Source organism: Pleurodeles waltl, chromosome 10, assembly GCF_031143425.1.
Source record: "Pleurodeles waltl isolate 20211129_DDA chromosome 10, aPleWal1.hap1.20221129, whole genome shotgun sequence".
In the NCBI taxonomy this organism is placed as follows: Eukaryota; Metazoa; Chordata; class Amphibia; order Caudata; family Salamandridae; genus Pleurodeles; species Pleurodeles waltl.
Window position 1 is genome coordinate 327,254,637 of NC_090449.1, and position 15,639 is coordinate 327,270,275.

At 48.4% G+C, this 15,639-nt stretch overlaps 11 non-coding genes across 11 annotated transcripts; all 11 read right to left on the minus strand.

Moving 5' to 3' along the window:
* Positions 1 to 22: 22 nt before the first annotated feature.
* On the minus strand, positions 23 to 95 carry TRNAV-AAC (transfer RNA valine (anticodon AAC)). The gene has a single exon. It is a non-coding gene; the product is annotated as a tRNA-Val (tRNA).
* A 2,038-nt stretch (positions 96 to 2,133) lies between these two features.
* On the minus strand, positions 2,134 to 2,205 carry TRNAP-UGG (transfer RNA proline (anticodon UGG)). Its single transcript has one exon. It is a non-coding gene; the product is annotated as a tRNA-Pro (tRNA).
* A 1,336-nt stretch (positions 2,206 to 3,541) lies between these two features.
* On the minus strand, positions 3,542 to 3,614 carry TRNAV-AAC (transfer RNA valine (anticodon AAC)). Its single transcript has one exon. It is a non-coding gene; the product is annotated as a tRNA-Val (tRNA).
* A 1,521-nt stretch (positions 3,615 to 5,135) lies between these two features.
* Positions 5,136 to 5,208, minus strand: TRNAV-UAC (transfer RNA valine (anticodon UAC)). Its single transcript has one exon. It is a non-coding gene; the product is annotated as a tRNA-Val (tRNA).
* A 444-nt stretch (positions 5,209 to 5,652) lies between these two features.
* Positions 5,653 to 5,724, minus strand: TRNAP-UGG (transfer RNA proline (anticodon UGG)). The gene has a single exon. It is a non-coding gene; the product is annotated as a tRNA-Pro (tRNA).
* Positions 5,725 to 7,060: 1,336 nt separating this feature from the next.
* Positions 7,061 to 7,133, minus strand: TRNAV-AAC (transfer RNA valine (anticodon AAC)). The gene has a single exon. It is a non-coding gene; the product is annotated as a tRNA-Val (tRNA).
* A 1,521-nt stretch (positions 7,134 to 8,654) lies between these two features.
* On the minus strand, positions 8,655 to 8,727 carry TRNAV-UAC (transfer RNA valine (anticodon UAC)). The gene has a single exon. It is a non-coding gene; the product is annotated as a tRNA-Val (tRNA).
* Positions 8,728 to 9,171: 444 nt separating this feature from the next.
* Positions 9,172 to 9,243, minus strand: TRNAP-UGG (transfer RNA proline (anticodon UGG)). Its single transcript has one exon. It is a non-coding gene; the product is annotated as a tRNA-Pro (tRNA).
* Positions 9,244 to 10,579: 1,336 nt separating this feature from the next.
* TRNAV-AAC (transfer RNA valine (anticodon AAC)) lies at positions 10,580 to 10,652 on the minus strand. Its single transcript has one exon. It is a non-coding gene; the product is annotated as a tRNA-Val (tRNA).
* A 2,038-nt stretch (positions 10,653 to 12,690) lies between these two features.
* TRNAP-UGG (transfer RNA proline (anticodon UGG)) lies at positions 12,691 to 12,762 on the minus strand. Its single transcript has one exon. It is a non-coding gene; the product is annotated as a tRNA-Pro (tRNA).
* Positions 12,763 to 14,098: 1,336 nt separating this feature from the next.
* On the minus strand, positions 14,099 to 14,171 carry TRNAV-AAC (transfer RNA valine (anticodon AAC)). Its single transcript has one exon. It is a non-coding gene; the product is annotated as a tRNA-Val (tRNA).
* Positions 14,172 to 15,639: the final 1,468 nt, after the last annotated feature.

The following is a 15,639-nucleotide window of genomic DNA, read 5'->3' on the forward strand; positions in this document are numbered from 1 at the left end:
CACAAAAGCAGACACTGCCCATTGTTTCTGCCCGGTCTCGAACCGGGGACCTTTCGCGTGTTAGGCGAACGTGATAACCACTACACTACAGAAACAAGCATGAGGGCTTGACTGAAGGAGCAAAATTCCCCTCATATGTTTGCCCGATTGCCTCTATACTTGATCAGCAGTTGCTCGCAAAGCGAGGAGTAAGTGTGAAAATTGCAGCGTTGTCAGCCAGCAAGCGTACACTCAGATCTACTGAAAAGTCACAGCTGCGGGTAGAGACAAATATCTGATGCCTAAATGCCTGAAACCAGAGCCTGTGAAAGCATCACACAGAGCACACTGAAAGCAAGCAGGAAGGAAGCCAAGGCATGGTGATCCTTTTTTTCTCCTGAGGCTAAAAATATTTTGCACAACAATGCTTTGAGTGGAATGAGGAATCTTCAAGCTTTGTGTATTTTGAGTAAAATTTTTGTGTTTTCTGCTAAAAAGGGTGTGTTGGGGATTTGGACCCGGACACCAACGAGCGAGGGCACAGAAGCACCACTGCTCAGACCCTGCTCCTAGGGTTGAGGGCAGAGAGTGGGCGAATACATCGCAAGGCAAGAAAATGCACATGGTTCTCTCTTCTGCAATATGACTAGAGTCATTTCCATGGTCGTCATCGAACATGACATAAAACGCCTCTATCCTTTAGACCTTTTGGCCCATAATTACAAGAGGATGACTGAGTGAGACGCTCTGCCAAATTTGGCAGCCTCGCACTCAGTCATTTTCAAAATGCAGGGAAGCGCCGTATTTAGTAGAATACAGCGCACCCCTGTGCTTCCCTCTGCGCCAGCTCTAAATTAGCTGCCGAGCACCAACGCAGCCATCCTTGCGCCATGGTACAAGGATGGCTGCGTGGAGGGGGAAATTGTTTTTGTTCAGGAAGGCACACCTTCCTGCACAACAGAAATCTTCAGTGGCGATATGTTCGTGCAGCACACATAGAAAGAGCAAAAATGAGGAGAAATGAAAACATTTCTGCTCGTTTCTCCACTATAACGACACCCATTGTATGGCGCTTGGATTTTGGCGCTGCCACAGATTTACAAAAACTCGTAAAACTGGAGCAGCATCAAAATGCTATGGTGTTGCAGTGGCCCACCCAGAGCAACGCCCATTGCACGCCCCTTCCAGGGAAAGGGCTGCGTGTGAAGGGGCCGTATTTACAAGGTGGTGTTAAGCCACAAAACGTGGTTGAACGGCGTCTTGTAAATACGGCACAGTACATAGTGCCACCGGGGCGTCACTAAAGATGATGTGCCGGTGGCGATAGGGCCTTGTAAGTCTGGCCCTTTCTTTGCTCAAGGTGTATGTTCTTGGTGAAGGTAGGAAAGCCATTTTCGCTCTCATACCTTCCTTCCTTGGCTGGCTTGACCACAGTAGGCCCAGGCTTCAATGGAAAGGTCAAAAAGGGAGCAACTGACTGCCGTAAGGTGTATCGTCTTCTCTTGGTGAGTTGAGACCGATGCCCTTGGAGCGTAGTACCTCACGATGGTGAGGGATAGACACAGCCTCTTTAATTTCAATTTACCTGTCAGGTGAGGTGGTAAATGCAAATAATGTGATAAAGCACAGCAACTTGCTGTTTCTGCCTGGCCTCGAAACAGGGACCTTTCGCGTGTAAGGCGAACGTGATAACCACTACACTACAGAAACAGACATGCCTGCTTATTTGCTTCATGTGGCTATGCATTGGACTGGAACCACTGCACTGGAAACAGACACACCTGCTTTCTTTATGTGGCTATGCTTTGGACTGGAATGCAAGGACTAAGGGACAATATTCATGACGCTCAAAGCTGAGCCTTTCTGACAGGATCTCTTCCTTTGGAAGAAAGGAACTGGGATCACTTTCATTCCAAGAGGTGATTTCAAAACCAGCCCTGCAATTACTTTGGAGAAGCACTGTGCATTTCATGTTCCAACGAGAAGTGCTGCTCCAACACAAAAAAGCAGTTAGAAAGAAATCCCGCACTCCTTCATCATGCCGAACTGCCTCGACACCAGTAGAAAGCATGCAATGCATTCCACCATGGCATCTTACAAGAGTGGAAAGCAGAAATACTCCTGTTTAAAAACAGATCGAACCTATGAAGGCACGGGCTCGTCCGGGATTTGAACCCGGGACCTCTCACACCCAAAGCGAGAATCATACCCCTAGACCAACGAGCCTGCTGCTGCAAAAGCCTTTCAAACATCTTCTGAAGTGTCTTTGTGAAAAAGCAGGGCCACTTGGAGACTCTCCTTCTAAGCGTGCCATAGCAATTGATGTTTTGTGCCAAGGGTTTTTTTTTTGCCTCTAGCAAGGCAAGAGGTAGTCAAGAAGCCCTATGCTAGCAAGCTGAACTGTGGCGCTGATGAGAAAAGCAGACCCTTTCTGGTAGTTGTACGCCTCCGCAGGACCTGGGCCCTTGCACCGTAGACTTCCAGACCAGAAGCACTGAAGGGCCTGCCATCTCTTGCGCCTGAGCCAGAGGAGCATGCCTCTTGTATTCAAGCACAATTGCTCGCTCAGTGCTCGATCAGGCGAGATTTATATGAGTGCCTCACAGGCCTGAAACACTCACCTGGGAGACGCGGGGTGGCTGAATTCCCAGAATGGCCTTCGATAGGAAAATCACCTCCTTTCCTCCCGACTCATTTCAGAATTGGGTGAAAATCGCAAGACAGTGTTCAGGGGTGCATGGGTACTGCCTACTCCCAGCTGCCTCTCTGTCTTCTTCATGTTAATTTCAAGTCACAAGGAGGGACCATTGCCATTCTGCTCCGCCCACCTAACCAGGAAACCCAGGTTGAGCTTGTCTGCCTGTTGTTGTTGCAGGGGCAGTGCCTTCTCTGCCCAAAAGTGGCAGGAGAGCCTCACTTCAAACGATGGAATCAACTGCTTAAGTAGAAACCAGCATGGTAGTTACAGTGATAAGGTGCAGCTCTAACAGAAGGCGTGACTGAGATGCCCCTTCCAGAAATACATGGAATGCTGATTGAGGGCCCAGCCGGAGGGTTGGTGGATTTCTTTTCATATGCTACAGCAGCTTGCAAAGATAGTGTTGTGGGGAGCTGGCTGTGCAAGCAGAGGAAGATTTAAGGGCAGAAAATAGACCTATCAGAAGTGCGATATGAACCCACAACTACATGAGCAAACCAGGATGCTTAGCTTAACTGAAGATCAAGCTCTCTTGAGGCTGCCGCCTTAGACCACTCGGCCATCCTGACAGCTGAGTCTGTGTTTAGGTCTGACTCCTCAGTCTGCACTTGTCGATGCTGCCGCTTGCAATGTTCCTATCAAGGTGACAGGTTTAAAGGCCCCACAATATAACATGGCCAAGAAAAAAAAAAGTAAAAAACAGAATAAGAAACCAGGCACATGCACGACTACGCAAAGATGCAGATAACTTTTTACCGGCCTGCAATAGTAATACAAGTTTTACACAGGTCACAAGTTTTTAAAGGCCATCCCTGAGTGAGACTAAGCTTTTAGGGAGCAAACACAAAAGCAGACACTGCCCATTGTTTCTGCCCGGTCTCGAACCGGGGACCTTTCGCGTGTTAGGCGAACGTGATAACCACTACACTACAGAAACAAGCATGAGGGCTTGACTGAAGGAGCAAAATTACCCTCATATGTTTGCCCGATTGCCTCTATACTTGATCAGCAGTTGCTCGCAAAGCGAGGAGTAAGTGTGAAAATTGCAGCGTTGTCAGCCAGCAAGCGTACACTCAGATGTACTGAAAAGTCACAGCTGCGGGTAGAGACAAATATCTGATGCCTAAATGCCTGAAACCAGAGCCTGTGAAAGCATCACACAGAGCACACTGAAAGCAAGCAGGAAGGAAGCCAAGGCATGGTGATCCTTTTTTTCTCCTGAGGCTAAAAATATTTTGCACAACAATGCTTTGAGTGGAATGAGGAATCTTCAAGCTTTGTGTATTTTGAGTAAAATTTGTGTGTTTTCTGCTAAAAAGGGTGTGTTGGGGATTTGGACCCGGACACCAACGAGCGAGGGCACAGAAGCACCACTGCTCAGACCCTGCTCCTAGGGTTGAGGGCAGAGAGTGGGCGAATACATCGCAAGGCAAGAAAATGCACATGGTTCTCTCTTCTGCAATATGACTAGAGTCATTTCCATGGTCGTCATCGAACATGACATAAAACGCCTCTATCCTTTAGACCTTTTGGCCCATAATTACAAGAGGATGACTGAGTGAGACGCTCTGCCAAATTTGGCAGCCTCGCACTCAGTCATTTTCAAAATGCAGGGAAGCGCCGTATTTAGTAGAATACAGCGCACCCCTGTGCTTCCCTCTGCGCCAGCTCTAAATTAGCTGCCGAGCACCAACGCAGCCATCCTTGCGCCATGGTACAAGGATGGCTGCGTGGAGGGGGAAATTGTTTTTGTTCAGGAAGGCACACCTTCCTGCACAACAGAAATCTTCAGTGGCGATATGTTCGTGCAGCACACATAGAAAGAGCAAAAATGAGGAGAAATGAAAACATTTCTGCTCGTTTCTCCACTATAACGACACCCATTGTATGGCGCTTGGATTTTGGCGCTGCCACAGATTTACAAAAACTCGTAAAACTGGAGCAGCATCAAAATGCTATGGTGTTGCAGTGGCCCACCCAGAGCAACGCCCATTGCACGCCCCTTCCAGGGAAAGGGCTGCGTGTGAAGGGGCCGTATTTACAAGGTGGTGTTAAGCCACAAAACGTGGTTGAACGGCGTCTTGTAAATACGGCACAGTACATAGTGCCACCGGGGCGTCACTAAAGATGATGTGCCGGTGGCGATAGGGCCTTGTAAGTCTGGCCCTTTCTTTGCTCAAGGTGTATGTTCTTGGTGAAGGTAGGAAAGCCATTTTCGCTCTCATACCTTCCTTCCTTGGCTGGCTTGACCACAGTAGGCCCAGGCTTCAATGGAAAGGTCAAAAAGGGAGCAACTGACTGCCGTAAGGTGTATCGTCTTCTCTTGGTGAGTTGAGACCGATGCCCTTGGAGCGTAGTACCTCACGATGGTGAGGGATAGACACAGCCTCTTTAATTTCAATTTACCTGTCAGGTGAGGTGGTAAATGCAAATAATGTGATAAAGCACAGCAACTTGCTGTTTCTGCCTGGCCTCGAACCAGGGACCTTTCGCGTGTAAGGCGAACGTGATAACCACTACACTACAGAAACAGACATGCCTGCTTATTTGCTTCATGTGGCTATGCATTGGACTGGAACCACTGCACTGGAAACAGACACACCTGCTTTCTTTATGTGGCTATGCTTTGGACTGGAATGCAAGGACTAAGGGACAATATTCATGACGCTCAAAGCTGAGCCTTTCTGACAGGATCTCTTCCTTTGGAAGAAAGGAACTGGGATCACTTTCATTCCAAGAGGTGATTTCAAAACCAGCCCTGCAATTACTTTGGAGAAGCACTGTGCATTTCATGTTCCAACGAGAAGTGCTGCTCCAACACAAAAAAGCAGTTAGAAAGAAATCCCGCACTCCTTCATCATGCCGAACTGCCTCGACACCAGTAGAAAGCATGCAATGCATTCCACCATGGCATCTTACAAGAGTGGAAAGCAGAAATACTCCTGTTTAAAAACAGATCGAACCTATGAAGGCACGGGCTCGTCCGGGATTTGAACCCGGGACCTCTCACACCCAAAGCGAGAATCATACCCCTAGACCAACGAGCCTGCTGCTGCAAAAGCCTTTCAAACATCTTCTGAAGTGTCTTTGTGAAAAAGCAGGGCCACTTGGAGACTCTCCTTCTAAGCGTGCCATAGCAATTGATGTTTTGTGCCAAGGGGTTTTTTTTTGCCTCTAGCAAGGCAAGAGGTAGTCAAGAAGCCCTATGCTAGCAAGCTGAACTGTGGCGCTGATGAGAAAAGCAGACCCTTTCTGGTAGTTGTACGCTTCCGCAGGACCTGGGCCCTTGCACCGTAGACTTCCAGACCAGAAGCACTGAAGGGCCTGCCATCTCTTGCGCCTGAGCCAGAGGAGCATGCGTCTTGTATTCAAGCACAATTGCTCGCTCAGTGCTCGATCAGGCGAGATTTATATGAGTGCCTCACAGGCCTGAAACACTCACCTGGGAGACGCGGGGTGGCTGAATTCCCAGAATGGCCTTCGATAGGAAAATCACCTCCTTTCCTCCCGACTCATTTCAGAATTGGATGAAAATCGCAAGACAGTGTTCAGGGGTGCATGGGTACTGCCTACTCCCAGCTGCCTCTCTGTCTTCTTCATGTTAATTTCAAGTCACAAGGAGGGACCATTGCCATTCTGCTCCGCCCACCTAACCAGGAAACCCAGGTTGAGCTTGTCTGCCTGTTGTTGTTGCAGGGGCAGTGCCTTCTCTGCCCAAAAGTGGCAGGAGAGCCTCACTTCAAACGATGGAATCAACTGCTTAAGTAGAAACCAGCATGGTAGTTACAGTGATAAGGTGCAGCTCTAACAGAAGGCGTGACTGAGATGCCCCTTCCAGAAATACATGGAATGCTGATTGAGGGCCCAGCCGGAGGGTTGGTGGATTTCTTTTCATATGCTACAGCAGCTTGCAAAGATAGTGTTGTGGGGAGCTGGCTGTGCAAGCAGAGGAAGATTTAAGGGCAGAAAATAGACCTATCAGAAGTGCGATATGAACCCACAACTACATGAGCAAACCAGGATGCTTAGCTTAACTGAAGATCAAGCTCTCTTGAGGCTGCCGCCTTAGACCACTCGGCCATCCTGACAGCTGAGTCTGTGTTTAGGTCTGACTCCTCAGTCTGCACTTGTCGATGCTGCCGCTTGCAATGTTCCTATCAAGGTGACAGGTTTAAAGGCCCCACAATATAACATGGCCAAGAAAAAAAAAAGTAAAAAACAGAATAAGAAACCAGGCACATGCACGACTACGCAAAGATGCAGATAACTTTTTACCGGCCTGCAATAGTAATACAAGTTTTACACAGGTCACAAGTTTTTAAAGGCCATCCCTGAGTGAGACTAAGCTTTTAGGGAGCAAACACAAAAGCAGACACTGCCCATTGTTTCTGCCCGGTCTCGAACCGGGGACCTTTCGCGTGTTAGGCGAACGTGATAACCACTACACTACAGAAACAAGCATGAGGGCTTGACTGAAGGAGCAAAATTCCCCTCATATGTTTGCCCGATTGCCTCTATACTTGATCAGCAGTTGCTCGCAAAGCGAGGAGTAAGTGTGAAAATTGCAGCGTTGTCAGCCAGCAAGCGTACACTCAGATGTACTGAAAAGTCACAGCTGCGGGTAGAGACAAATATCTGATGCCTAAATGCCTGAAACCAGAGCCTGTGAAAGCATCACACAGAGCACACTGAAAGCAAGCAGGAAGGAAGCCAAGGCATGGTGATCCTTTTTTTCTCCTGAGGCTAAAAATATTTTGCACAACAATGCTTTGAGTGGAATGAGGAATCTTCAAGCTTTGTGTATTTTGAGTAAAATTTGTGTGTTTTCTGCTAAAAAGGGTGTGTTGGGGATTTGGACCCGGACACCAACGAGCGAGGGCACAGAAGCACCACTGCTCAGACCCTGCTCCTAGGGTTGAGGGCAGAGAGTGGGCGAATACATCGCAAGGCAAGAAAATGCACATGGTTCTCTCTTCTGCAATATGACTAGAGTCATTTCCATGGTCGTCATCGAACATGACATAAAACGCCTCTATCCTTTAGACCTTTTGGCCCATAATTACAAGAGGATGACTGAGTGAGACGCTCTGCCAAATTTGGCAGCCTCGCACTCAGTCATTTTCAAAATGCAGGGAAGCGCCGTATTTAGTAGAATACAGCGCACCCCTGTGCTTCCCTCTGCGCCAGCTCTAAATTAGCTGCCGAGCACCAACGCAGCCATCCTTGCGCCATGGTACAAGGATGGCTGCGTGGAGGGGGAAATTGTTTTTGTTCAGGAAGGCACACCTTCCTGCACAACAGAAATCTTCAGTGGCGATATGTTCGTGCAGCACACATAGAAAGAGCAAAAATGAGGAGAAATGAAAACATTTCTGCTCGTTTCTCCACTATAACGACACCCATTGTATGGCGCTTGGATTTTGGCGCTGCCACAGATTTACAAAAACTCGTAAAACTGGAGCAGCATCAAAATGCTATGGTGTTGCAGTGGCCCACCCAGAGCAACGCCCATTGCACGCCCCTTCCAGGGAAAGGGCTGCGTGTGAAGGGGCCGTATTTACAAGGTGGTGTTAAGCCACAAAACGTGGTTGAACGGCGTCTTGTAAATACGGCACAGTACATAGTGCCACCGGGGCGTCACTAAAGATGATGTGCCGGTGGCGATAGGGCCTTGTAAGTCTGGCCCTTTCTTTGCTCAAGGTGTATGTTCTTGGTGAAGGTAGGAAAGCCATTTTCGCTCTCATACCTTCCTTCCTTGGCTGGCTTGACCACAGTAGGCCCAGGCTTCAATGGAAAGGTCAAAAAGGGAGCAACTGACTGCCGTAAGGTGTATCGTCTTCTCTTGGTGAGTTGGGACCGATGCCCTTGGAGCGTAGTACCTCACGATGGTGAGGGATAGACACAGCCTCTTTAATTTCAATTTACCTGTCAGGTGAGGTGGTAAATGCAAATAATGTGATAAAGCACAGCAACTTGCTGTTTCTGCCTGGCCTCGAACCAGGGACCTTTCGCGTGTAAGGCGAACGTGATAACCACTACACTACAGAAACAGACATGCCTGCTTATTTGCTTCATGTGGCTATGCATTGGACTGGAACCACTGCACTGGAAACAGACACACCTGCTTTCTTTATGTGGCTATGCTTTGGACTGGAATGCAAGGACTAAGGGACAATATTCATGACGCTCAAAGCTGAGCCTTTCTGACAGGATCTCTTCCTTTGGAAGAAAGGAACTGGGATCACTTTCATTCCAAGAGGTGATTTCAAAACCAGCCCTGCAATTACTTTGGAGAAGCACTGTGCATTTCATGTTCCAACGAGAAGTGCTGCTCCAACACAAAAAAGCAGTTAGAAAGAAATCCCGCACTCCTTCATCATGCCGAACTGCCTCGGCACCAGTAGAAAGCATGCAATGCATTCCACCATGGCATCTTACAAGAGTGGAAAGCAGAAATACTCCTGTTTAAAAACAGATCGAACCTATGAAGGCACGGGCTCGTCCGGGATTTGAACCCGGGACCTCTCACACCCAAAGCGAGAATCATACCCCTAGACCAACGAGCCTGCTGCTGCAAAAGCCTTTCAAACATCTTCTGAAGTGTCTTTGTGAAAAAGCAGGGCCACTTGGAGACTCTCCTTCTAAGCGTGCCATAGCAATTGATGTTTTGTGCCAAGGGTTTTTTTTTTGCCTCTAGCAAGGCAAGAGGTAGTCAAGAAGCCCTATGCTAGCAAGCTGAACTGTGGCGCTGATGAGAAAAGCAGACCCTTTCTGGTAGTTGTACGCCTCCGCAGGACCTGGGCCCTTGCACCGTAGACTTCCAGACCAGAAGCACCGAAGGGCCTGCCATCTCTTGCGCCTGAGCCAGAGGAGCATGCCTCTTGTATTCAAGCACAATTGCTCGCTCAGTGCTCGATCAGGCGAGATTTATATGAGTGCCTCACAGGCCTGAAACACTCACCTGGGAGACGCGGGGTGGCTGAATTCCCAGAATGGCCTTCGATAGGAAAATCACCTCCTTTCCTCCCGACTCATTTCAGAATTGGGTGAAAATCGCAAGACAGTGTTCAGGGGTGCATGGGTACTGCCTACTCCCAGCTGCCTCTCTGTCTTCTTCATGTTAATTTCAAGTCACAAGGAGGGACCATTGCCATTCTGCTCCGCCCACCTAACCAGGAAACCCAGGTTGAGCTTGTCTGCCTGTTGTTGTTGCAGGGGCAGTGCCTTCTCTGCCCAAAAGTGGCAGGAGAGCCTCACTTCAAACGATGGAATCAACTGCTTAAGTAGAAACCAGCATGGTAGTTACAGTGATAAGGTGCAGCTCTAACAGAAGGCGTGACTGAGATGCCCCTTCCAGAAATACATGGAATGCTGATTGAGGGCCCAGCCGGAGGGTTGGTGGATTTCTTTTCATATGCTACAGCAGCTTGCAAAGATAGTGTTGTGGGGAGCTGGCTGTGCAAGCAGAGGAAGATTTAAGGGCAGAAAATAGACCTATCAGAAGTGCGATATGAACCCACAACTACATGAGCAAACCAGGATGCTTAGCTTAACTGAAGATCAAGCTCTCTTGAGGCTGCCGCCTTAGACCACTCGGCCATCCTGACAGCTGAGTCTGTGTTTAGGTCTGACTCCTCAGTCTGCACTTGTCGATGCTGCCGCTTGCAATGTTCCTATCAAGGTGACAGGTTTAAAGGCCCCACAATATAACATGGCCAAGAAAAAAAAAAGTAAAAAAAAGAATAAGAAACCAGGCACATGCACGACTACGCAAAGATGCAGATAACTTTTTACCGGCCTGCAATAGTAATACAAGTTTTACACAGGTCACAAGTTTTTAAAGGCCATCCCTGAGTGAGACTAAGCTTTTAGGGAGCAAACACAAAAGCAGACACTGCCCATTGTTTCTGCCCGGTCTCGAACCGGGGACCTTTCGCGTGTTAGGCGAACGTGATAACCACTACACTACAGAAACAAGCATGAGGGCTTGACTGAAGGAGCAAAATTCCCCTCATATGTTTGCCCGATTGCCTCTATACTTGATCAGCAGTTGCTCGCAAAGCGAGGAGTAAGTGTGAAAATTGCAGCGTTGTCAGCCAGCAAGCGTACACTCAGATGTACTGAAAAGTCACAGCTGCGGGTAGAGACAAATATCTGATGCCTAAATGCCTGAAACCAGAGCCTGTGAAAGCATCACACAGAGCACACTGAAAGCAAGCAGGAAGGAAGCCAAGGCATGGTGATCCTTTTTTTCTCCTGAGGCTAAAAATATTTTGCACAACAATGCTTTGAGTGGAATGAGGAATCTTCAAGCTTTGTGTATTTTGAGTAAAATTTGTGTGTTTTCTGCTAAAAAGGGTGTGTTGGGGATTTGGACCCGGACACCAACGAGCGAGGGCACAGAAGCACCACTGCTCAGACCCTGCTTCTAGGGTTGAGGGCAGAGAGTGGGCGAATACATCGCAAGGCAAGAAAATGCACATGGTTCTCTCTTCTGCAATATGACTAGAGTCATTTCCATGGTCGTCATCGAACATGACATAAAACGCCTCTATCCTTTAGACCTTTTGGCCCATAATTACAAGAGGATGACTGAGTGAGACGCTCTGCCAAATTTGGCAGCCTCGCACTCAGTCATTTTCAAAATGCAGGAAAGCGCCGTATTTAGTAGAATACAGCGCACCCCTGTGCTTCCCTCTGCGCCAGCTCTAAATTAGCTGCCGAGCACCAACGCAGCCATCCTTGCGCCATGGTACAAGGATGGCTGCGTGGAGGGGGAAATTGTTTTTGTTCAGGAAGGCACACCTTCCTGCACAACAGAAATCTTCAGTGGCGATATGTTCGTGCAGCACACATAGAAAGAGCAAAAATGAGGAGAAATGAAAACATTTCTGCTCGTTTCTCCACTATAACGACACCCATTGTATGGCGCTTGGATTTTGGCGCTGCCACAGATTTACAAAAACTCGTAAAACTGGAGCAGCATCAAAATGCTATGGTGTTGCAGTGGCCCACCCAGAGCAACGCCCATTGCACGCCCCTTCCAGGGAAAGGGCTGCGTGTGAAGGGGCCGTATTTACAAGGTGGTGTTAAGCCACAAAACGTGGTTGAACGGCGTCTTGTAAATACGGCACAGTACATAGTGCCACCGGGGCGTCACTAAAGATGATGTGCCGGTGGCGATAGGGCCTTGTAAGTCTGGCCCTTTCTTTGCTCAAGGTGTATGTTCTTGGTGAAGGTAGGAAAGCCATTTTCGCTCTCATACCTTCCTTCCTTGGCTGGCTTGACCACAGTAGGCCCAGGCTTCAATGGAAAGGTCAAAAAGGGAGCAACTGACTGCCGTAAGGTGTATCGTCTTCTCTTGGTGAGTTGAGACCGATGCCCTTGGAGCGTAGTACCTCACGATGGTGAGGGATAGACACAGCCTCTTTAATTTCAATTTACCTGTCAGGTGAGGTGGTAAATGCAAATAATGTGATAAAGCACAGCAACTTGCTGTTTCTGTCTGGCCTCGAACCAGGGACCTTTCGCGTGTAAGGCGAACATGATAACCACTACACTACAGAAACAGACATGCCTGCTTATTTGCTTCATGTGGCTATGCATTGGACTGGAACCACTGCACTGGAAACAGACACACCTGCTTTCTTTATGTGGCTATGCTTTGGACTGGAATGCAAGGACTAAGGGACAATATTCATGACGCTCAAAGCTGAGCCTTTCTGACAGGATCTCTTCCTTTGGAAGAAAGGAACTGGGATCACTTTCATTCCAAGAGGTGATTTCAAAACCAGCCCTGCAATTACTTTGGAGAAGCACTGTGCATTTCATGTTCCAACGAGAAGTGCTGCTCCAACACAAAAAAGCAGTTAGAAAGAAATCCCGCACTCCTTCATCATGCCGAACTGCCTCGACACCAGTAGAAAGCATGCAATGCATTCCACCATTGCATCTTACAAGAGTGGAAAGCAGAAATACTCCTGTTTAAAAACAGATCGAACCTATGAAGGCACGGGCTCGTCCGGGATTTGAACCCGGGACCTCTCACACCCAAAGCGAGAATCATACCCCTAGACCAACGAGCCTGCTGCTGCAAAAGCCTTTCAAACATCTTCTGAAGTGTCTTTGTGAAAAAGCAGGGCCACTTGGAGACTCTCCTTCTAAGCGTGCCATAGCAATTGATGTTTTGTGCCAAGGGTTTTTTTTTTGCCTCTAGCAAGGCAAGAGGTAGTCAAGAAGCCCTATGCTAGCAAGCTGAACTGTGGCGCTGATGAGAAAAGCAGACCCTTTCTGGTAGTTGTACGCCTCCGCAGGACCTGGGCCCTTGCACCGTAGACTTCCAGACCAGAAGCACTGAAGGGCCTGCCATCTCTTGCGCCTGAGCCAGAGGAGCATGCCTCTTGTATTCAAGCACAATTGCTCGCTCAGTGCTCGATCAGGCGAGATTTATATGAGTGCCTCACAGGCCTGAAACACTCACCTGGGAGACGCGGGGTGGCTGAATTCCCAGAATGGCCTTCGATAGGAAAATCACCTCCTTTCCTCCCGACTCATTTCAGAATTGGGTGAAAATCGCAAGACAGTGTTCAGGGGTGCATGGGTACTGCCTACTCCCAGCTGCCTCTCTGTCTTCTTCATGTTAATTTCAAGTCACAAGGAGGGACCATTGCCATTCTGCTCCGCCCACCTAACCAGGAAACCCAGGTTGAGCTTGTCTGCCTGTTGTTGTTGCAGGGGCAGTGCCTTCTCTGCCCAAAAGTGGCAGGAGAGCCTCACTTCAAACGATGGAATCAACTGCTTAAGTAGAAACCAGCATGGTAGTTACAGTGATAAGGTGCAGCTCTAACAGAAGGCGTGACTGAGATGCCCCTTCCAGAAATACATGGAATGCTGATTGAGGGCCCAGCCGGAGGGTTGGTGGATTTCTTTTCATATGCTACAGCAGCTTGCAAAGATAGTGTTGTGGGGAGCTGGCTGTGCAAGCAGAGGAAGATTTAAGGGCAGAAAATAGACCTATCAGAAGTGCGATATGAACCCACAACTACATGAGCAAACCAGGATGCTTAGCTTAACTGAAGATCAAGCTCTCTTGAGGCTGCCGCCTTAGACCACTCGGCCATCCTGACAGCTGAGTCTGTGTTTAGGTCTGACTCCTCAGTCTGCACTTGTCGATGCTGCCGCTTGCAATGTTCCTATCAAGGTGACAGGTTTAAAGGCCCCACAATATAACATGGCCAAGAAAAAAAAAAGTAAAAAACAGAATAAGAAACCAGGCACATGCACGACTACGCAAAGATGCAGATAACTTTTTACCGGCCTGCAATAGTAATACAAGTTTTACACAGGTCACAAGTTTTTAAAGGCCATCCCTGAGTGAGACTAAGCTTTTAGGGAGCAAACACAAAAGCAGACACTGCCCATTGTTTCTGCCCGGTCTCGAACCGGGGACCTTTCGCGTGTTAGGCGAACGTGATAACCACTACACTACAGAAACAAGCATGAGGGCTTGACTGAAGGAGCAAAATTCCCCTCATATGTTTGCCCGATTGCCTCTATACTTGATCAGCAGTTGCTCGCAAAGCGAGGAGTAAGTGTGAAAATTGCAGCGTTGTCAGCCAGCAAGCGTACACTCAGATGTACTGAAAAGTCACAGCTGCGGGTAGAGACAAATATCTGATGCCTAAATGCCTGAAACCAGAGCCTGTGAAAGCATCACACAGAGCACACTGAAAGCAAGCAGGAAGGAAGCCAAGGCATGGTGATCCTTTTTTTCTCCTGAGGCTAAAAATATTTTGCACAACAATGCTTTGAGTGGAATGAGGAATCTTCAAGCTTTGTGTATTTTGAGTAAAATTTGTGTGTTTTCTGCTAAAAAGGGTGTGTTGGGGATTTGGACCCGGACACCAACGAGCGAGGGCACAGAAGCACCACTGCTCAGACCCTGCTCCTAGGGTTGAGGGCAGAGAGTGGGCGAATACATCGCAAGGCAAGAAAATGCACATGGTTCTCTCTTCTGCAATATGACTAGAGTCATTTCCATGGTCGTCATCGAACATGACATAAAACGCCTCTATCCTTTAGACCTTTTGGCCCATAATTACAAGAGGATGACTGAGTGAGACGCTCTGCCAAATTTGGCAGCCTCGCACTCAGTCATTTTCAAAATGCAGGGAAGCGCCGTATTTAGTAGAATACAGCGCACCCCTGTGCTTCCCTCTGCGCCAGCTCTAAATTAGCTGCCGAGCACCAACGCAGCCATCCTTGCGCCATGGTACAAGGATGGCTGCGTGGAGGGGGAAATTGTTTTTGTTCAGGAAGGCACACCTTCCTGCACAACAGAAATCTTCAGTGGCGATATGTTCGTGCAGCACACATAGAAAGAGCAAAAATGAGGAGAAATGAAAACATTTCTGCTCGTTTCTCCACTATAACGACACCCATTGTATGGCGCTTGGATTTTGGCGCTGCCACAGATTTACAAAAACTCGTAAAACTGGAGCAGCATCAAAATGCTATGGTGTTGCAGTGGCCCACCCAGAGCAACGCCCATTGCACGCCCCTTCCAGGGAAAGGGCTGCGTGTGAAGGGGCCGTATTTACAAGGTGGTGTTAAGCCACAAAACGTGGTTGAACGGCGTCTTGTAAATACGGCACAGTACATAGTGCCACCGGGGCGTCACTAAAGATGATGTGCCGGTGGCGATAGGGCCTTGTAAGTCTGGCCCTTTCTTTGCTCAAGGTGTATGTTCTTGGTGAAGGTAGGAAAGCCATTTTCGCTCTCATACCTTCCTTCCTTGGCTGGCTTGACCACAGTAGGCCCAGGCTTCAATGGAAAGGTCAAAAAGGGAGCAACTGACTGCCGTAAGGTGTATCGTCTTCTCTTGGTGAGTTGAGACCGATGCCCTTGGAGCGTAGTACCTCACGATGGTGAGGGATAGACACAGCCTCTTTAATTTCAATTTA